Source organism: Perca fluviatilis, chromosome 22 (genome assembly GCF_010015445.1).
Source record: "Perca fluviatilis chromosome 22, GENO_Pfluv_1.0, whole genome shotgun sequence".
Classification (NCBI taxonomy): Eukaryota; Metazoa; Chordata; class Actinopteri; order Perciformes; family Percidae; genus Perca; species Perca fluviatilis.
In genome coordinates, this window is record NC_053133.1 from 3,103,981 (window position 1) to 3,127,763 (window position 23,783).

Sequence of the window (23,783 nt, forward strand, 5' to 3'; positions counted from 1 at the left end):
CTATCTGACTCAAACGGAGCACTGAAATACACAAGTCTGTTCACTCACAGAGTATTAAGCTGTTAAATAGACGCACATGTGCATGCTTCAGTGTGCTTCAGCACATCTGGTCAGGAGAGAGAGCCACAGCACCAGAAATCTTCATCGATCCCACTTGCCAGGGAAATTTGTTTCCATCCCTGGGCGCTGCAGACACCTTCCCAAGAACTGTCATACTGGAGGACGGGAAAAATAAGGGAATGGAGAAGACAGCGGTGGAAAGCTTGTGTCTCTCCTTTCCCTCCAGAGTCGACAGTGTGAGGTGAGCCAGCGGAGCGGAGGCTGCCATTGGTGAACGGAAACCAAATGTAGCTGCAGTGATCGGTGCCTGGCAGGATACACCGTTTCCAGAGAAAAAGGGAGGAACTCTGTGAACTATGAGCTTTGTAGCGCAGGCCTGCTATGTTTAAATAAACATGTTATCAGGGCGCCCTGGTAGCTCACCTGGTCGTATGTACCAAGGCTCAGTCCTTAACGCAGTGGCCCAGGGTTCGATTCCAACCTGTGGCCCTTTGCTGCATGTCTTCCCCCGCTCTCCACATCCTAGAAGCCTTTTCTCCTCTAACATTAAAGATATTTTAGCTAAGAAGCCTGAGGATGCTGACCTTTTGATTCGGACATGTAGCTTTAGACTCCATCCGGCACAAAATCATGTATGTAGCGGCCAGCAAGTGCACATTTAAGACCCCTTTAAAAACGGGATTCTTGATTTAAAACAAGTCAGCTAGAAACATTTAACAGCATATGTACCGCGTAAGAATGGAGAGTTCAACAGGTGTAGTAACAATATCTTCGGGCGATTAAGCTGTAGTTACATAACATCTAGTGTGAAACAATCATTTATGGCCCCTATTTCTCCTCAAATTTCAGATCTTCCCTGGATATCTTTCTCACCCAACCATCCAAACCATGGTGAATCCTCCTTTCCACAGTCACTTCCTTTCCAAGCTTGTGTGAATTGCTCATGAGTCTATCCACAAAGACTTGGTGACAGATTGTCAACACACAGCTGGCAGTACGGACCCACAGCGTCGCCTGTTCTCGCTCGCTTTCTGTCCTTCTCCTCCAGCTACTTTTCATCTACTTAAACCAATCCAACAGTCCAACCAGTCTCCATGCAAAACAGAGACAATTCTAAGGGAAGGTCCAAAAAACATGTCAACATAAAACATGTCACTCCACTGTGACCGTGTTCAATGCTACAGCTTGGTTTGGGAAAAGGCTTAGGATTTTAGTATTAGTATAAAGTAGGGCTGTCAACGTTAACGCAAGCGATTAATCTAAAAACAAAAATATTATTATTAGCTCATCAAATGACACTGGAGTGCAGCCGGGGCCATCTTCTTAACAAAACGACAACAGCAAAGCTAACTAGCGCAATTGCTAAATGGGTCGCTACAGACTGCAGGCCCATCAACTTAGTTCAGGAACTTCAAGACCTCATTCAGATCGCCACAGGCGACCCATCCTACAAGTTAGCCCCGAGGGGAACTGTTGTTACGAGAATACATGAACTGTACGATGCTGAAAAAGCTGCGAAAGTGAGGCAGTTAGCAGAAGGTACTTTATTGCACTTACTCAAGATCACTGGACATTGTCGTCACAAGCAGGTGCATATGGTAACTGGCCCATATTGCAAAAAGGTACCTGGCTACCCCTACCTTAGTTTATATCCTCGGTGTTCCACTTCCGGGACTGCTCCGTTGCCGAATTTCACTCATTTAGGCCGGATAACCGTTGCCTTGGGCTTCCTTTGTGTTGGCATTTTAAACTCTGGTGGATTTCTGAGGTAACTGCTCCTCAGATCTCTGCAGGGTAAATCCAGACAGCTAGCTAGACTATCTGTCCAATCTGAGTTTTCTGTTGCACGACTAAAAAAAACTTTTGAACGTAGACATGTTCCACCAAAACAAGTTCCTTCCAAGTTCCGTTCCTCCACGGACTTACGTCCTTTCATACTGCTCGCTACTGCGAAAATTCACACGTAATGTAGGTCAATGGCGGCCGAATGGCGTTGATAAACACGCTAAAAAGCAATTAGGCATCTTGATAACGCAACAAAACGGCATACGAATTGGCGTGTCATACATACGCCACTTTATGAGATCAGTCTGATCCTAGCTATATTTAGGTGTTTAGCTGGAAGAAAATCATGAATGCCTGCAGTCTGTGTAGCATCTCAGCCACAGCAGCTTGTGTCAGAGCTCAAAGCCAAGGGCAGAGACCCCAGCTCAAAGTCCTGCCTGCTATTAGTGGCTCCCCACTAATTAGATTTTAAACTGGGGCTAGAGGGTTTCAAATAAAGGAAAAGCCGTCATGGAGGTGTAAATATGCACTTAAGACCGAGCACGTGAGACCACCAGGACTAAGCCTCCCGCAAGACGTAGAGTGCTTAACAGATGTAGGGTTACGTCTTCATCAGAGTCTGATGGAGTTTTGGACCTAGCAAGTAAGAAGACATCTGTGCTGCACCGACAATTTTTTGTTATTTTATCCAGTTAAGAGTAAGCCTGGGTAGCTCACCTGGTTGAGCATGTGCACCACGTAAAGAGGCTCAGTCCTTGTTGGAGCGGCTGCGGGTTCGGTTCCAACCTGTGGCTCTTTGCTACATGTTTGCCCTTTCCTGACTTAATCTGTCCTATAAATTAAGGCAATAAAAGACAAAAAAATAAATAAAAAGAAATACAATGCCTCAAAAAAGGTAAAAAAAAAAATAAAAATGCAGGAGCCACCTTGGTGGCCATGCAGGTATTTTATACAAGCCAATCAATTCAATACAACTTGGGCCTTTGGGCTTTACCCAGCTGGTAATCCAGCAATGTTGTGTATTTTCCGTCATCATAACACATTCATGTCTTGAACTATGCTGACAGTTGATACAGGCAAAAGTCTGACAAATGGATTACATAAACAGGATGTGAAGTCTACTACAGAGCAAACTGAGCTGAGACACAGTGTGCTATATCTATGGTGCTAACCCTAAGCCCTATTGAACTTGCCCACCCTGTGTTTGGTCATTCCTGACAAGGGGACGTCCAGGCTAAAATAAGGCTTTGAACAGCAGCTTGAGACATGTTCAGTCATAGTGCTTCTGTCAGTGAGACATTAATCCACATACAGGCTCAACTGTTTGTCTCGGATGTCTGCACAGGCTGCTGTAGGCCTTTGTTGTTGTTATGCGTCATTTGATAGAGCAGCTCCTGATAAACTGACAGGAACAAACTCTCCATCCTGACAGGTGAATAAGCCATCAAAAGGCCTCGAGCTCAACTCCCCAAAAGGAAAATTAAACACTCCGACTGCGGCTCTCCAAATGACTACCTGCACCAAGACGCAACACAGACACATCAATACTCTGACACATGAACACAGTGCACTTCCTCTCAACCCCACTAAAAGATCAGTTGCTCTGGATCTGAGCCAGTCAAATCACAGCGGTTCCCCCCACAGCAGTCTGACACCATGACCAACAGCTGAGAAAAGTGACAGTGACACAGCCAGAGACACTGTCAACCACTGACAATGCAGTGTTTCCCTCCCATGTATTGCAAGCCCAGTGGCCCACCAGGCCTAAATTGCCCCCACCAGGCCTAAGCCATTGGGAATTATTTTGTAATGTATTTTTAAGACATTTTTAAACTAGTTACAGTGGGGTAGCTCGGATGGAAACACATGGGGCATATTTTCAAATCTCCAGTTAGGTTTTAGCACTGACTTTATGTAGGGCCATATGGAACCTGTCTTATAGCTTTTTGAAATTCTCAATTCTTTGATTCTGTCCATGATTCTGTTCACAGAAACTATTGGGCTCTACATTAGTGCTGCCATCAGGCTGTCAATGGTCCCAGCCGGGCCCTCATCAAAAAAAAGACATTTGCCACCGGGATTACCAACTTTTCTGGGGGGGGAAGCCCTGCAACAGTAGACCGTCACAAAGTCACTACTCTGCCTCTACGCCTCCCACGCCAGGAATCAGATCAGAACTCAGCCAATTAAGTAACTGAACTAGGGCTTGTGTATATTTGGAGCAGATGGTAAAAATAAACCTATCGCTCAGGGATCATCGTTGATGATGCATACAGAGAATATGCATCAATCTTGAGTTATTATAAAAACACTTAAAATATCAGAATTCCACTGTTTCAGTTTCCTGACAGTCACCGGTTTTAAAAGTAATAAAAGCTTTCACACATTAAGTGGAGGCAGTAGCTAAATTACAACATGGATTTGGATTGTCGGGTGTCGAGCATCGTGCTAGAATGTGGACATGAGTAATGATAAGAGACAGGACTTGTACTAATGGAAAAAACTTGTGTAAAATGTTTGGTGTGTGTTGTCCTATTCGGCAGCACTCTATTTTTGTCTGTGTGACCTGACAGAGTAAGAGCAGGTGCAACACAATGAACAACTGTAGTCTCCCTTGCCTGTCACTCACCACTGAATGAATCACAGAAAAGCTCAGTAACCCCAAAAACCAAATCTCACTTAGACCATTAATTTCCTCAACTCACATATAGACAGATAAATACAGGTATGGAGGTACGGAGTACCAGGGAATTAGGCTACTTCATGACGAGAGATTGGAAAAAGCTCGACATTTTGAGGTAAGTATCTGAACATGTAATGAATTACTGACACATAGGGACAGTTTGCTGGAATTTGTAACGGAGCTGCTTCTAGGTCAAAATGCTGAATCCAGCATGGAACCAAAAGTACCATCAGAACCATGACGAACACCCAATCCTGCAGTCAGTCAGTCAGTCATCACATGAAAGCCACATACCTTCTTAATGTAGGGTATCTTCTTAGAGAGCCATTGAGTCTTAGAGTTGTAGTGTTTCAGGTGGTTACAGTTAGAAGGGAGCTAAAAGGCTTTCCTGTTTTGTTCAGAGTCGACTGGTTACAGAGTCCCCGAGAAGGTCAAAGCTCTGGAGGGTTGTGGGACAGGACTACTGAGACATAAAGATAGACTGGATCCACAGGCCCTGCCAGCAGACACCCACCACCCCCCACCCACTTTCTATCTACAACCCACCTTTAGGGGCGCATGTGTTGAGGCTAGATCCACAGCAGGCTTGAACCCGAGGGGAGGGGGGTGATAAATTTAGAACGGTGCTTTCCCACTCCCATCAGCGCCAGGCCAGATCAATCAAATGACAAGTGGTGTCATGAGGGCAGTCAAACTGGGGGACAGCGGAAAGTCAAGATGAAGGAAGATGGCCTTGGGTAATAGAGCCAGACCGATACATCGGCGGGCCCATATTATCGGCCGATATTAGGCATTTTCCAAACTATCGGTATCTGCATTTATAATGGCCAATAAATGAATATTTAAAAAATAAAATAAAAACGGACTTCAACCAGGTTCTGAGTGTTGGCGTTATATAGTCTGTCCACCATCTCTGTGTTTGGTGAAACAAACACAATTTGCGGAAGAATTGTTACATAACAAATTACAGACATGGCAGATTTTGCAGGGGATTAAGATCACAGACGACTGTCAGTACCCGATCCGTTCCACCTGCACAATCCGTTCTGCGCATGCGCAAGATGTTCACGCATGCGCTGTGGTACGAGGATTTACGACACTACCCAATCTGTTCCCACGCTAGCCTCCAGCTAACATTAGTTTAGCCAATAGCTAATTCGGCGGACCACTAGGTGATTATAGCGGTCTGCCGTTAGCCTCAACCGGGAAGCTAACGTTAGTTTAGCTAACGGTTAATTTGGCTAACCGCTAGCTGATTGTAGCAGTCTGCTGTTAGCCTCCACAGTTAAGCTAACGTTAGTTTAGCTAACAGCTAATTCGGCTAACCGCTAGCTGAGACAGCATGTAAACTTTAAAAGACCCTCAAAATAAAACTTGAAAATAAACGTTAACAGCTGTTACGAAAGTTCTACTTGTGCTCATTTAAAATACAAATCACTCAATACTTGTCTTTATTGTTATTACTGTAAAGTCTTAATTTAGCTGTAGCCTGCTTTTCCCATTATGTTTGACTTAACGTTATTTTAGACTGAAATATAGCTGTCCGTTCTGCCTGCACGATCCGTTCTGCGCATGCGTTATTTTAGACTGAAGGCTGTCGGCTAGCGGTTAGCCAAATTAGCTGTTAGCTATCCCGGTGGAGGCTAGCGTGGAACAGATTGGGCAGGTCGTAAAACTATATCATCTGTGCATACGTCATGGCATACGTGTCATCTTGCACATGCGCAGAACGGATCGTGCCGGTGGAACGGATCAGGTACTAACAACGACCTTTGCAATTATTACAAATGACTAGAGGTCCCTACTAGACCTTTGCGAATAGGGCTTTAGTCTGAAAAGCAAACCTACTGGGAAAAACTGAATGTTCTGTACTATCACTGGTGTATATTTAAATGATCTTTGCCACTTGTATCAAGTCAGAGACCCACAGAAAGTTCAGGTCAACTTGCTGGACTCCCAAAAAAAAAAAAATTGTAAACACAGTTTACTTTTCTTCTAGGTTTTACCCCCTCTCCCCCCCCCCCCAGAGGTGGCACTAGCAGACATAGGAGATCTTTTATTCCATCAGCTAGTGATATTTTGAACTAAATATGGCCTTTTACTAGCTGGTGGTGACTCTTAGGTCTACCAACAGGAAGTAGTCTCAGAGATCAGTAGATACACAAGAGCATCATAGTAAAAAAACAAAAAACCAATGGCTCAGTCTGACCTAAGGCACGCAGGATTAAACTGTTTCTCACAGCGGACATAAAAGTGCTCATATTATGCTAATTTTCAGGTTCATAATTGTATTTAGAGGTTGTACCATAATGTTTTTGGTTTAATTTTCAGAAAACGCCATATTTTTGTTATCAGCTCCTCTTTTCACCCTGTGTGTTGAGCTCTCTGTTTTAGCTACAGAGTGAGGCATCTCACTTCTGTTCCATCTTTGTTGGGAGTCGCACATGCTCAGTAGCTAGGTAAGCACTGCTAGCTAGTCCGTTGCAGAGCAGGAGGTTGTGCCATGCTAGCAGCTAGGTGAGCATTATAACATGTGTTACAAAGTGACCCACTTTTGTCTCTGAAGTAAAGGCTGGACTACAATAAAGCTGTTTGGAGCAGTTGGTGAACAGTGTTTTCTGTTGGAGATGGTAAGTCCCTTTGGGGGGGAGGGGACTTTGGGCTTTTTCACTTTGTAAAGCTATAACGTGCACAAAAAAAGATATAGAACACCATAAAGTTAGAGGGAAAAAGCCAAAAAGCATAATATGAACACTAAACTAAACAACTCATCACCAAACAAAGTCCATTACTGGTAAAAATAAATAAATAAAAGTGACATGAGTTCAACTAGCAGACAAACATCTCATTCATCATGCCGACTACACATTTGAGGTTCAAAAGCACAGTGAAGGACAACACCGGACAGATGGAGAGGAAGGAAGGGAATCAAACGCACACAAAAGGCCCAAAGATAAGGACAGGGCTCCGTTTCAGCTGGCCGCTGAACAGAGGACACACTGGGCAAAGGAAAGGACACTGGGACACTGCCAGTAACAGGGACAAGGGGAGAGGGGGACAAAGGATGAGGCAGAGATTTCTCATTTTACTTTGTTTTTTTTATTTCTATTAAACATAAGGGCTACAGAATTATTAGACCTGGCACGTACTTGCTATTATTAAGGGCAAACACTGACTTCCACTGGGGTTTTGAGCGTTGCAGCAAAGAGCACCATCTAGTGTTGACAACAAGGTACAACAACAGTGTTCACTCTGGCCTCTGCTTTGTTGGCTTTTTAAATCCTAACACATTCTTCAAGATATCACACCAGCGGATTTGTTTATGGCTGTGTGAATAGGTAACCCCTAAAAATGATTCATTTCAGCTGGATGAGGAAGCGGGTCTGGGCACAGGGCCAAGCTGGGAGGTTGTTCAGCAGGGCCTTTGTACTTTGAATAAGCTTTGAAAGCGACGGGGTTCAGCCACTCCCGGGCTAATTAGCAGAGGAGAAACATTAGCTCTTCCAAAGCCAGCAGAGAAATGCCGAACAGCAAATGTGATTTCAATTTAGCCCCTTATTAGGCAAGACCTGAATGTTGATTGCTACCATGCCCCGACCACACTGAACTGTCAGCACTACACAGAAAACTGAGGCAAAAGAACTCGCCTCCTGTTTTTCCATACAACAATTGCAGACAGACCACAACAATGTACTGGGATGCAGAAAAACATGAAATATGCATACTATTAAACCCTCTCCCCTCCTTCACTGCCTCGCTTTGATCAGTCATGGAGGCAAACTCACACTCAGCAGCTTTGGTTAAAAGAATTATTCTGTATATCACGTGGAGCCCCGACACCAACGAACGTGGGCACGGAGGACTCCTGAGACAGAAGAGACTGGGACCGCTCAGCCCTGAAACCTTCGAGCAGCATGAGACGCCACTCACACGGAGCACTGCACCAGCGCCAATTAAACAGAGACACAATAAAAGGCTGTTTAAAGGGTTGTGAAAAGAAATAACAGATGGGGAAAGAGAACACCACAAGAACAGGTTGGAGAAAGAAACACAGGAAACTATTTGGATATTTTAAAACAAATCTGTCTCGATATTAAACACTATGTTTTATATTCTCGGTAGAGATGTTCCGGTATCGGCTCCGATACTGCCTAAAACACTGATATGGGTTAGTACTTTATGCGCTGATCCGATACCACGTAATAAAGCCATAAAGAAAATCTACGTTAACGTAGTTTATTCATGTTCTTTTTCCGTTATAACTGACTGTCAAACTGGATAATAAAAGAAAGGCATTCATGGTTTGCATTTGTTCATGTTTCACAAAGAGTTTAACCTGAGCCAGACCGACAACAAAGATAGAAATAATATCACATCCATGCAGGTAGTATACAATTGTTAAAACATAATAAAATATATGACACACTGGTATCGGATCGGTACTCTGTATCGGCCGATACGCAAGTTCAGGTATCAGAATCAGTATCGGGAAGTAAAATTTTTTAAATAAAACTCCAATTATTGGACTATATTTTGGAGATTTCAGGATCAATAGCAATAGTGGATTTTATGAGATAAAAATGATTTAATGCATCATACCTAGACAACCGCAAACTTCATGGCACTCACACGGCTAGAAGCGGCAATATTGAAGTTGGAATAAAAAGTAGTTATTAATCACATTGCTTATTCATAAACTACAATAGTTGCTTCTTTAAAAAGTTTACCTACAAAAAAAAAAAAAAAAAAGGAAAGGTCTTTACCAGGGTTCAGAGCAGCAGAATACACACTATATGTTCTTCCAATTATACAAAGCGAAATAGGCAAGCTTGTTCGGTGAATCACATCTTTAGTGAAGCAGCAGTTGGCACCCTAAAAGTAAAAACCTTTCACTCCCATTAGTATCCCAACAAAGTCAATTCAAGCAAGCCTCGCTCTCTCAGACTGCTTGGTAAGCAACCAGATGTGCCTCAGTGGTTTCGATCAAAGCCTCTTCCTCTTACTACTCTCACTCTAACTCCTCTTCCCACCTCTGATGCAGGGCACATCAGGCCCACATGCACAAGACAAGAGGAAAGTTTACCCATGGGCACCTTTTAGTACAGCACAAAGCAAAAAAAAGACTTCAAGGTAGGGCTGGGCAATATGGAGAATATCAAATATCACAATATTTTTGACCAAATACCTCGATATCGATACCGCAACGATATTGTAGTGTTGGCCATCGGTGCTTTCACAAAATATTTACACAATGAGATTTTTGATAAATAATCATCAGTAATGTGGATATAATGACTAAGTGGGTAAAGGCAAATAACAGAACATTCACATCAGTCTGGTAAGTTCAGAAAATGACATCACCTTGCTGTAATGCAGCCTTTAAAACAAGGAAAAGACAACACTTATGCCATAGGCCTATTACGATATCACGATATCGATAAATCGATATATTGCCCAGCTCTACTTCAAGGTGTCATTCTGCAGCCACAAATAGACGGCGTAAGAGCAGATAAGAGCTTCAGAGAGGACAGACAAAGAGGTTAGTGGGTGAAAGAAAAAAAGAAAAGAAAGGGGTAGTAGAAAAGGGTGCATGAGTGTGATACAAGCACAGCATCAGAAATCAAGAGAGTGAATAGAGAGCAAATTAAGACAACAAAAAAGGTATATTTTTTTCAAAAACAGAAGCTCTGTTCACATCGGTGAGCACCTTATCTTGACAGCACCAGGGGGCGGGGGGAGGGAGTAGGGGGCAAAAGCTATGAGCCTTTCCAGTCTTCTCTCCCCATTTCACCTCCAACATCCTACACTGCCGTAACTACTCAACGGCAGCAACATTGCTCTTACACAAAACAGAGCCCCGTTTTGCCACCCAGGCACCCGACCAACATAATTAATGAGCAGATACATCCACCGTGGAGAGCAAAGACAGGAAGTACACAGCTGAAGTAAGACAACATGGGAAAAACAGAGGTTGAGATGGAGAGAGACTTGATGGACGAGAGGAGAAAGTCAAGATGAACGAAGCGCCGTACCTTTCATAGTTGCTCTGCGCCCCGTCGTCGTTTGTGGGATAGATTGTTTCTAGTAAAAGTCGGTAGCCACGGTCAGAAACAGCAGTGAGGAAGAAAGAGATAGCAAGGACATAGTAGAGAAGAAAAGATGACCGAGAAATAGAGTGAGACTGCCAGAGGGTAGGACTGGAAGGGCTAGGAGTCACATGACCAGACTGGAAGCCACTGGCGGCTCACCAGTGACCACGGCCCACAAAACCACAGGGTAGGTTTGGCGGTGACACTAGTATTGGCCCGTTAAGGCAGCGACAGGCACAGTTAGAGAATCAGCCTGGCATCTGGGGGTGGGTCACCGGGATCCCAGCCAAGGATTTATCCCTGAGAGAGAGAGAGAGGGGCGTACACCTGGAGTGTGTCTAACAGCGCTAACGGACATTATGACAGTGATGAATAGAAATGGGAATTTGTCCTAATGAGGATGAAGTGGTATAGGAGGGGGTTGGACAGAGTCACCCAGCAGAGATAGGAGGGGGAGGAATTCCTTCCAGCGGCCCTGATGAGTCAAACAGAGGGACAGTAAACCAGAAAAAGCAACAGCTTGAATGCAGAGGGATCAACTTTCCCACACGGCTGAAGACCAACGGCCGTAACTGGCAAACACCGAGCCATACATTATTCCAGCTCCTGCAGGAGATAAGCCAGGGTGCTGCATCACTCTCTGACAGTTTGAGAAATAGGTTTTCCTCCAGGTCAGAGGTTAAACCGACTGAGCTGGTGTCGTGCTATACATATCAGACATCAAGGCTGACCTGAAACTGAAGACAATTTATATTAAAATGCCTGCAAGCAATATACAGTACAGTTGATATCCAAAAGGCTAAGATTAAAAGGTGATATAGCATAGTTGTGCGCCAAACCAAAAACACAGGAAAGTGTTTTTTAAACTGCAATTACGTGACATTCAAAGCAGAATATGGCAGATTTGCCGACTCGGAGACTCAGAAATTACCCCAGAAGGAACTCTTGATGACTTTTGTAGGGCTTCGTGTCAACAAAAAGGTGAAAAAAAAAAAAAAAAAAAAAAAAGTGTACAAAAAATGGCTGGAAAAGCAGAGAAATTTACAAAAAAGGTGACAAATATCTGAGAAAGCCACAAAAACAAAAAAATTTTTTGGAAAAAAGCTACCAAAATGTAAAAAAAAAAAAGTGACATGCATCAAAAAAAGCACATCAATAAACTATACATGTCTGGCCGTTGGTGTGATTCTCTTTTTCCAGTGTGGCCCTCTGGGAAAATGAGTTTGACACCCCTTGTATAAGTCATTTACAAAATACAACAATATAGCTGAATTGTACATACAGTACAGGCCAAAAGTTTGGACACACCTTCTCAGTCAATGTGTTTCTTTATTTTCATGACTATTTACATTGTAGATTCTCACTGAATGCATCAAAACTATGAATGAACACATTCATTGGTTATAACTGCAAACCCTTGGTGTTCTCTCAATGAGCTTCATGAGGTAGTCACCTGAAATGGTTTTCACTTCACAGGTGTGCCTTTTAAGGGTTAATTAGTGGAATTTTATCCCTTATTAATAAAAAAGCAAAGGGTGGCTACTTTGAAGAATCTAAAATATAAGACATGTTTTCAGTTATTTCACACTTTTTTGTTAAGTACATAATTCCATATGTGTTCATTCATAGTTTTGATGCCTTCAGTGAGAATCTACAATGTAAATAGTCATGAAAATAAAAAGGAAACGCATTGAATGAGAAAGTGTGTCCAAACTTTTGGCCTGTACTGTATATAGCATAAATATGGTGGTGTGTTCCTGGCAGCATGTTACAACTAAGTCCAATATCAGTTTAGGAATCGGAATAGTTTTAAAAAAGGTTTAAAAGGTTCAGCATCGGAATTGTAAAAATCCAAACGTTACCCAACCCTAAATATATCTGTCGCTTAGGTCGCTAGTTGCTCCAATTTGTTTAGCAGATGGTTGCGAACATTACCTTTATCTCGTTTGGTGCTGGGCAGATCGTGTAAAGGCAGTTTAAAGCTGGACCCAGGGTTGACGAGAGCGGAGTTTGCGGGCCAGAAAACCAAAACAATGAGCTGAAAGGCTGAGAGGTTATGTATAGCTGAGGGGAAGTGCAATTATGCATGGCTTTGTAATTTCGAGTGACCCTTTTGCATTACACAGAAATATTGACTAGTGCAGCTTTAAGGGCATCCTGAAAATCCATATTCACTGCAAGCTTTTAAAGACTTATATTGATACTGTTCCATTCCAAGTTTTGTCTCTTAACTTCCCGATTGCTGATGATCACAAGTAGCAGATGTCAGCCTACACAATGAGACACATTCCCACTTCCAGTGAGGCAAGGAAGTTAAAAGACAAAATACGGGAGTAACAGCACTTCCGTGTTGCTGAAATGCAAAAGGTCGATAGCCATGGTTAGGGAGGAACCTCCAATATAGTGGAAGAGGAGAACTGTGACCAGCTGATATCTGAACCTTAAAGCGCCCATATTATGCTCATTTTCAGGTTCATAACTGTATTTTAAGGTTGTACCAGAATAGGTTTACATGGTTTAATTTTCAAAAAACACCATATTTTTGTTGTACTGCACAGCTCTCTCTCACTGCTGCAGATCCTCTTTTCACCTGGTTTCTGTTTTAGCTACAGAGTGAGACCTCTTTTCATTTTCTTCTTCTGTACTATCTTTGATTGCACTCGCACATGCTCAGTAGCTCAGATGTAGAGCATGTCAGCTAGCTAACTCTAGAGACAGTAAAAGAGAGCCTGTTTCTCCAACTTTGGTCAGTTACAAGGCAGGATTAGCTGGGAGACTTCTAAATGAGGGCGCACATGTAAGTAGTTCTTTTGTAGATTATGGTGAACTTGTGCATGTTGTAGCAGTGCTTTGCTATTGAGAACGACGTAGCATGCTAGCGTTAGCATTATCGTTAGCATGCTAATGCTAACGGTTAGCATGCTAACGAGCTAACGGTTGTGGTTAGCCAGCTCATTTCGGACTGTGACGTCACAGTCCGAGCCGATTTTGAACAGCTCACTAGGAGACTGAAGGCAGGACACATTCAGAAACTGTATCTCACTCAAAACAGCATGGATGGATTTTTTTCAAAGTTTGTATGTGTGTGGAAGCACCAGAGACAGAAAAGAACACCCCAAATCCCAGAAAAAGGGATTTTTTCATAATATGGGCACTTTAAATGAGCAATGTTGACCAGATGCAGCCGCAAAGAACCAGAGACTTTTAAGAGCATTTCAGATAAGTGATTATTGGGTTGGAAACATGCAAACAAAGCCGTTTATCGTCTCACGCTGAACAATGGTCCCAAGTGGAGTGAGGCCCAAGGTAAGCCATTCAGAAACAGAGTGAATTAATGTGGCAGTAACAAGCTAAACATGGTCAAAGACTGGTTGGGAACCATAAAAATAAAAAACACACTATACAGTACATTTGCATACAATACTGGCCTCTTTCGATTATCTAGACCATAGGTATTGTAGCCTAATCAGCCTTTGACATGAGTCCCTGCAGCAGGAAATACCACCCACCCACCCACCCGCGTGCACACACACACACACACACACACACACACACACACACACACACACACACACACACACACACACACACACACACACACACACACACACACACACACACACACACACACGTCTGTCAACTCAGCCAGACTTCGACGGTACATGATGACAACTCCTCTTAAATCCATGACCCACCCCGGATCTGTTCTAACTGGCTAGACATGAGGCGCAACAGCACCTGGAGACACCTGATAACACCCAACATCATGACCTCACACACAATGGAACTGAACCGATATTTTTACTGGATGATTAAATCCATGTGGAGTGGCAGATGGGTGGGGTTTCCCTGTCCAGCACAGGACTAATAACAGCAGGCTGTCAATCAGATGTGACTAAGCAAACTGAATTTCAAATATTTGAAGAGAAACAGGCACAACCTATTTGCAACCTTTGATTCAGTCCGGCTGTCACAGTGAGGATCCTGTTTCAGCGTGAGTCATGGCCATCGCGTTCTGAGAGCACAGAGCTTAGTCACGACCCAACTATGAATCCTTCACATAGGAACAACACACCTCAGTGTTGGATTGATGGGTAACTGTCAACTAACAAGTCTTATATTGTAAGTAGGCCTGTAACAATTGTAACATAATTGTCTAATCACAATTATAGTGGTGCTCATAAGTTTATGAACCCATGCTAAAGTTGATTAAAAGGGGAATAAAAAAAAAGTTGAAGAAAGAAAAAAAAAATCCAGCCTTAAGGACACCAATATTCTTTGTGAATGAATAATGTATCGTAAATAAATAAATGTTCTTCCTTAAAATACAGGGGGCATAAGTCAGTACACCCTAGAAAAAAAAATCCAGCCTTAAGGACACCAATATTCTTTGTGAATGAATAATGTATCGTAAATAAATAAATGTTCTTCCTTAAAATACAGGGGGCATAAGTCAGTACACCCTATGTTAAATTCCTATAGAGGCAGGCAGATTTTTATTTTTAAAGGCCAGTTATTTCATGGACATTATGCATCCTGATAAAGTTCCCTTGGCCTTTGGAATTAAAATAGCCCCCCCCACATCATCACATACCCTTCACCATACCTAGAGATTGGCATGGGGTACTTTCCATAAGATCATCTCTGATGCATAGTATCCTGGATCCATGAAATAACTGGCCTGCCCCCTGTATTTTAAAAAGGAAGAACATTTATTTATTTACGATACATTATTCATTCACAAAGAAAATTGGTGTCCTTAAAGGTTGGACTTTTCCTAATATTTTTAATTAAGCCATTAAGATCAATTTCCAAAAGATGATTTTTTTTATTCCTTTTTTTAGTCAACTTTAGCATGGGTTCATAAACTTATGAGCACCACTGTAATATATAAGTGATTATTGGTGTTTTTTATTGATGAGGATAAATGTTCTATTGTTTATGTTCATTTAAGAAAAAAATACAATGAGTTATGATAATTAAGAGGCGTGGTTTACTTCATAGGCTGTGTACTTGTGTGATTACATTATCTGGGTCACATAACAGTGATATGACCAAAATATGTATCCTGGAATTCATTCAAAAGTTAAAATTTTATCTGAAAAAGTAATTGTATATTATTATTTTTTATTTGACTGAAAGAGACAATTATATTGTTAACCGCTATTATTTCTGAGACAATTAATTGTACAGCAAAATTTTGAATTGTTACAGCTCGGGTTGTAAGAATGTACAATAGACACACAGCACACATATGATCCTAATTTATTTAAGGAACAATGTGGGTGGATTTGGTGATGCAGAGTCTTCAGTAGCTCAGGGGGCTGAGGAATAAATTACAGTTTGGGCAAACACGAGGAACCTGTAAGAAACTTGTCAGTTGAGAGACCCAAGGACAATTCCACGTCTTATTTTTGTGGTTTTGGTCATTTAATATTGTTAAGATAACATTGTACTCAGTTACTGGCACACAGTGATTATTGAAGGCAGCCCAAATGAGCATATAAACTTTAGACTGTAGAAGGGTACTGTTTACGGAGATTTTAGAGCATAATTCAAACTGCAACTGTAAAATTAGTGGGGACAAAATATATGAATTGCCAGTTGAAATGACACCCCTGCTGTGATCTTGGAACCTTGCTAAAAAAAAAAAAATTGCAGTTTGGCCAGATTATCTAAACCCATGGTTCCCAACCTGGGGGTCGGGACCCCGCCAGGTGGTCACTAGGGATGCATGATTCAGAAAATGTCACGATTCGATATCGATTTTTAGGCTCAAGATTCGATTCAAAATCGATTTTCAATTAAAAAACAATTAGATTAAAACATTATTCACAGTATGTAAATGTAGTTACTTTTTCCCATGCGATTGCAGTAGACCTACAATAAAAAAAAAAAAGTTTAAAAAAGGGAATTGATTTTTGGAATTCTATGAATCGATTTTGAATCGGTAGAGCTTGAATCGAGATACGAATGTGAATAGTTTTTTTTGCACACCCCTAGTGTTCACAAGACGATTGAAGGGATATGAAAAGCCTGTTACACAAAACTGTTTTCTCATGACTTTCTATTTTTCTTGTGGGTATCTCAAAAATGTGTCAAGATAAAGCAATCTGAAAATGAAAAAAAATGAAAAAAATCTTTCCTTGATGGAACTCCTTGACACTAATGTTAAGGAGACATAACTTCAGTTTAAGAGGTCACAAGTCAAACGTTTGGGAACTACCGATTGGGATTTTTCTCAGAGTGAAAAGAAAGGGGAAAACGCTCCATGTTCACAAACCGATGTTACGTTCCATTCTGCACAGCCTCTGAACAAAGCTTCTCTTATCCATTTTTATTTGTATCATAAATTGAAACACCGTTTTCGTTCCTGAAGATTTATCTGCGTGAACCAACCTTGAACCAATCCTGCTGTCCTATGGAGCCTCTCTCTTATCTTTCTACTCCAACATCATGAACTTGCAATCATACAAGTGAATGGAGCGATTGTTAGAAAATGTATACAAGATGGTTTAAGTCTTATTTCTCTGAGCGATCCCAATTTGTTAACATTAACGATAAACCCTCCAAGCACGCCAAAGTTAGCCATGGCGTTCCTCAAGGCTCAGTGCTTGGACCAATTCTATTTTCCTTATATATGCTTCCTCTAGGACATATTATTAGGAAACACTCAATTAATTATCACTGCTACGCAGACGACACCCAATTATATCTGTCAATTAAGCCAGATGAAAGTGGTCAGTTAGCAAGACTTCAAACGTGTGTTGAGGATATAAAATCCTGGATGACCCACAACTTCCTGATGTTAAACTCAGACAAAACGGAAGTTATTGTGATAGGACCAACGCACTGCCGAACTTCGTTTTCGAAAGATATAGCTACTCTGGATGGTATTGCCCTGGCCTCCAGCACTGCTGTCAGAAATTTGGGAGTTATTTTTGATCAGGATATATCCTTCAACACCCATTTAAAACAAACCTCAAGAATAGCCTTTTTCCATCTTCGTAACATTGCCAAAATTAGGAATATCCTGTCTCAGAATGATGCTGAAAAACTAGTCCATGCATTCGTTACTTCTAGACTAGATTACTGCAATTCCTTATTATCAGGTTGCCCAAATAAGTCCCTTAAGGCTCTCCAGCTGATCCAGAATGCTGCAGCACGTGTTCTGACGAGAACTAAGAGAAGAGATCATATTTCTCCTGTATTAGCTTCTCTGCATTGGCTTCCTGTGAAGTCTAGGATCGAATTTAAAATCCTCCTCCTGACTTACAAAGCTCTAAATGGTCAAGCACCATCATACCTAGAAGAGCTCTTAGTACCTTATTGTCCCACTAGGGCACGCTCCCGAGTGCGGGGCTACTCGTGGTTCCTAGAGTCTCTGGAAGTAGACTGGGGGCCAGGGCCTTCAGCTATCAGGCTCCGCTTCTGTGGAACCAGCTTCCAGTCTGGGTTCGAGGGGCAGACCGTCGCCACATTCAAGAGTAAACTGAAAACCCTCCTCTTTGACAAAGCTTATAGTTAGGGGTGAGGAGTTGCAGCGTCCACCTAACCCGGCCCACCTGCTTCTCCCCGTAGTTAGTTATGCTATTACAATTCTAGACTGTAGGGGATGCCGTTTCCTTCCTATGACACACTGAGCTGCTCTCTCTTCTCTACTTGTTACTTCTGTATGCATCCTGTCCCAGAATTGCTTGTTACTAATCTAGCTCTGGGGAGTTTACCCCCGGAGTCCCTATGTTTCTTCTTCGCAGAGCTATGCTCTGTGATTCTCTGCCGCACCGCGTCCTGCTGCATCCGCCGCATCCACCCATGCTCTGCAGCGCCCACGCTACATCCCCGCAACGCCCTGCTGTGATGTTCCTATGCACAGAGTAGTCTGGATCCGGTATAGGGGACAGCACTACTCCGTATGACACGATGTGCCCTGCTATGACATGAACTTCCACGATAACCTTCGACGTCACTGTGACCTTTAATGTGACTATTACGCCACTGTTCATCACACCCCCAACCGGCCCGTCAGACACCGCCTACCAAGAGTCTGGGTCTGCCGAGATTTCTTCCTAAAAGGGAGTTTTTCCTTGCCACTGTCGCGATAGCCACTGCTAATGCTTGCTCTTGATGGAATTACTGTAATTGTTGGGGTTTTGGAAATTACAGAGTGTGGTCTAGACCTACTCTATCTGTAAAGTGTCTCGAGATAACTTTTGTTATGATTTGATACTATAAATAAAATTGAATTGAATTCTTGTGTGTCTCATTCAACCTTTAGAACATTTTTTGTACAGAGATATGAGTAACATGATTTCTCTGACGGGACAAGCCTCATAACCGCAGTCTTCATGTCCACGTTAGCATGCATGATTCAAACAACATGCTATAGCTCCGTCCGTGGGTTTAGCGATAATCAGCGTTCAGCAACCCAGCCTGTTCTCATGAACCATTTGTTCAAAAAGCTACGAAAAGTTATGCACTGTAATTATTAAGCTTTCCACGTCTTTTTTGTTGTGGTAGCTGTATTCACAACAGTAACGGCCGCTGTATAAGAACGCAGATGGCCGCGAAGGGAGGAGGTCCGGATGTACCTGGCTCAAAGTCACCTATTCACAGGCAATGATCCACCAACTACCGCTGATACAACGGAGGTCTGTAGCTGGTGCCACGAAGCCCTGTTTCGGCTTAAACAGCTAGCGACTGCTGCTCGGCGTCACAGAGCTCGTAATTTCGTAGGATATACCGTTTGGTGTGCATATATTGTCGTACAATATCATACGGACCCGTTCAAGAGAACACGTTGAGCAACCAGTTTATCTACGGATCGAGTCATAAAAATGACCAATCTGATTAATAGTGGATGGGTTGTTGGTGAAATAACGTAGAATTAATGAGACAAGTATTACTGGGAACAGAGCAGAGAGCAGAACAGAGCTGCTGGCGGCTGCTGCTCCTGTGCGCACTTACGCATTGTTATCATTACATGCTCTGCAAGTCTCACAGGAAAAAAAAAAAATACGCATGCACTGTTGCTACAGGATTACAGCTGGCGGCGCCGCTGGTTACACACATTCGCACCTGGAAGCTGCCCAGCCCACCAACAGTTTGATCTGCTGGCCACTGAGCAGTAGGGCTGCTCGATTATGGGAAAAAATATAAATCTCGATTATTTCGGTCAATATTGAAATCACGATAATTTAAAGTGATGGTTCGGAGTAATTTCACCCTAGGCTGCTTTGCACCTTGACCTCGAGCCAAACAACCCCCCATAAGCTTTTTTTCCCTTGTTATAAACGCTGGTCGAGTTAGCGTCATCAGCTGGTTAGCTTAGCGCAGGCGCTAATGGATCCACATTTGTATCTCGTAAGTTAGCCCACTAATAATGCCCGGAATGATACCCAACGTCTACAGTAGTACAAATAGTTTCTGTACTTATAAAACGAGGCATTAGAAAGTTTGTAACTACACCAGAAGTATATTTAAATAACACTTGCCTGATGGATACTCCGCTTGGCTGCTATCGCGCCAGATCATGCACAGAGTACAGCATCTATTGCTATGGCTGATTAGACAGCTGCTCAGGTTAAATTTGGAGGAGGCTAGAATTACGTTAAGGTTCACGGGACACTAAAGGTATGATTTGTCCCGCCAAAACAGGTGCAACCAAACTAGCCTCGCATTGCCAGACCTTCCCCCACAGAGTAGTGGAACAGGGTCTGGCTAGTCCACACAGTATTGGGAGAAAAACGTGCTCTGGTTTATTGGCATTTCTTTAAACCAATCACAATCGGTTTGGGCGGTGCTAAGGGCAGGACGGAGAAATGGTGCCGCTGCAAAATAGCCTCGGGAAGGAACTTGTTTTGGTGGAACCATGTGCACATAGGGAGGCGAGCTCTGGAATTAGAATGGCTGTAGAGTGCGGAGTTCAGAATGCCAACACAAAGAAAGCGGAAGGTGAGTGACATCTGACCAAAAAGGAGGGACATCTGGCGGGACATCCGGCGGAACCTCCGCTGAGCTATCCCGTAAATGAAATCTCGTCGATATAGACTACAACTAAACTAACAGGAGAGTGACGGAGATGTCAAACAGTTTTTACACACAAACAATCCTAAAAGATATCTAATCTGCCAAAAAAATATGGAAAATCAACTGTGTGGGTTTACCATGGGTGTCCAGGGCCTCTAACCCAACCTTTTTTTTTTAAATGCCAATATTGTTATGGTCTTGATTATAAATACAAAGAAATACTGGCAGACCTAGACCGGAATTTGGTATGTCTTCTTGGTGTGATAATATAAGTCAGTAAAGCAGGAATAAACATGTTGGTGAGTGGATCGAAGTCCATCAGGGTCTCTGCTAAAGCACTCAGGGCCTGATTTACTAACACTAGCGCAGTTTGCGCTGCGTCTGTTTATGCGAGTTCGGTAATAGCGCACGCTATGCTTCCACATTTTGCGTAGTATTTATCAACCCTGACACCCATCAGGCAATCAGCGTCTTTCTCCGCCCACTAGACCGTAAATTGCGCTGTAGCAAAGCGGTACTGGTGCTATGATATGGCTGAGTGCAGACTGCCATATTCCCACTGCTGATGCTATGAAATGATGTTTGAAATGATCCTGATGCCAATATTTGTAATGTAGGGAGGAGTTTAACAACTGCTGGAATGGGATGTGAACGCTGAGTGGGAGATTCAATTTCATCTTTGATTTCTTCCAGTAACTCTAATATTGCATGGCTGCTTGATCTGTAACGCTAAATGATGTTGTGTTCACTGACAAAGTGTGATTCTTCTGTTAAAAATATATTCACCCTCGCCTATGTCTTCGTCTTGCTCAAATTGCTGTTGCCATTTCACCAGCGGCATAAAGGTCTACGAGGAAACTCGACTGCGGCTGGTTTAAAGAGGCGGAGAATTTCCCCCGCAGAATAGAGGCGCTCTTACTGACAGTCTTTGTAAATACCACGGAATATATAATTAGGTGCACTTTGCGCTTATCCTCCCACCTTTTTGGGGTGGAACTCCCACTTTCCCACGACCCTCCACCGCATATTGAAAGCGCCTTCGTCTCTTCTCGCTCATGTGGCATACAATCTGCGATTTTACCAAAGTGCGCCCTGTTTGTAAATAGCCCCGATCCGGTTACGTCCGTTTTTGCGACCAATTAGCGCCTGGAAACGAAGGCAAACGGCTTGATAAATCTAGCCCTCAGTGCTACACCACTCACACAATTAGAGCCACTCAAGCCTGTGTGTGTGTGTGTGTGTGTGTGTGTGTGTGTGTGTGTGTGTGTGTGTGTGTGTGTGTGTGTGTGTGTGTGTGTGTGTGTGTGTGTGTGTGTGTGTGTGTACACACTGCCTATTGTGTCAACACAACAGCTGCTGGGGTCTAATCTTTCTAGCATCTAGAAAGACGTACAACAAACTCACACAGCGGAAAGTCTGTCCATCAGTGCCGGTGAGGGTGTTGGATTATTAATATTAGAGGACTGGGTTATCGGTGCAAACTGCCATCATCACTACTTCTGTGCTGGGAGAGCAGATACAAGCACAAATTGTTCATATAGTCGCACAGATGCTCAATATACCCACTCGAAATCTGAAACAACCTCATCCAGAACGCTTAACACAGCAGGACGCAATAACACAGTATACATTTTAACAGGCTAATGAGATTCCTCTCAGTAGGAGACCGGCTGACTCCACTGCAGCTTTTAAGTGCCTCCTTAAAACCCAATTTTACAAGATGGCCTACACTTAACCAGGTCTTCTTTTCCATTACCGCAACACTGCAGGTTTCCTCTTTTTGCTACTTTTTTATGGTTTGAACTTCACCATCACTGCGTATTTAAATTATGCTTGATTTGTATTATCATTTTGATATTTTTAGATGCATTTCCATACAGGTTTCTGTTATTGACATTCTATCTTGCACTTTCAACATTTTATTTAGTGCTGGTTTAAATTTGCGCTCTCATGTTCTAATAGGTCATGGGGGGCTTACATGGGTTTCCTAATTAATAACCTGTAAATCTTAATCTGGAAAGCAATTGTGCTTAATGCTTGAAAAGTGCTATATGACTAAAATGATTATTCTTATTAACATTTACATCACACAGGTATCCATGTAGACAAGAAAAGAATGTCAGATCTGCAATGGAGGGGTTGTGTGTTCCGTGTGTGCGCCGAGCTCTCCTCAGCTAAGAGCAAGGTGGGGAGAGAAGGAACTGGCGGAGTTGAGCGGCCAGTGGCCAACGATAAAAAAACTGATATACAGATGCAATGCTGAGAGGCCACTCAATCAACTTTTATTTGTCACATGAAATCGTACGATTCCAGTGATATGTAATCCCATCAGCTCCTTAAGCTTGTGCAGAATGTGGCAGCCAGATGGGCACACAGAAAAAAAGAGCCACCCGGTTGAATGGCAATGGCACTCCAGGATGCAGACAAGACTCCCGAAATCCTGCTGGAAACCGACGGAGGAACGGAGGCCACCCAGCTCACCGTCTGACGCCTGCACACTGGCCAGCAGGATGGCCAGCAGAGAAGTCGCAGTTGGTGTTCAATCCCCCCCCCCGCACTTTAATCAGTGCCCCCTCCAATGTGGAGATGGAGATGGACGCAGAGATGGTCTTGCTTGTGCACGTAGCCGGGATTGTAGCTGATAGCCATCTTCATCCTATTCCTCTGCGTTTACTCTGAAGTTTACATTTCAAAACTTTGATTGGCCAGGCTAGCAGAGTCAGCAGGAGACTGGTGACTTGGTTTCCCTATCCTGATTTTATATGCATAACTTTTTATTTTTTTTTTTATATTGAGCTTATAACATATAAAATGTTCCTTAAAAGCAATAAACCATAAAATGGTTTTTAGAGCATCTTGCTTCCATATGGGAGTTTGTCGGTAAAAAGCATTAAAATGAGAGGGGGGGAGCTCCTCTTAGGACAGCAATAACCATTTTGAGCAGCTGGTTTGGTTATTAAATGTACAACCTGGCGAGTTCAAGGAATGAATAAACCTGGCGAGTTTCTAAAAACTGTATCAATACTGGAGGACTAAAAACTGTAAAATACAAAAAGATTTTTGTGTCTGTCTTTTTGAGTAAGGAGGATATTATGCTTTACTGATTACAGATTTTTGGCTATGTTACAAAACACTGA

At 42.7% G+C, this 23,783-nt stretch overlaps 1 protein-coding gene across 1 annotated transcript in view; it reads right to left on the reverse strand.

Annotated features, from left to right (window-relative positions):
- The window catches only part of svila (supervillin a), a 147,289-nt gene that overhangs the window by 115,055 nt on the left and 8,451 nt on the right, over positions 1 to 23,783 (reverse strand). The gene's annotated exons all lie outside the window — the stretch shown is intronic.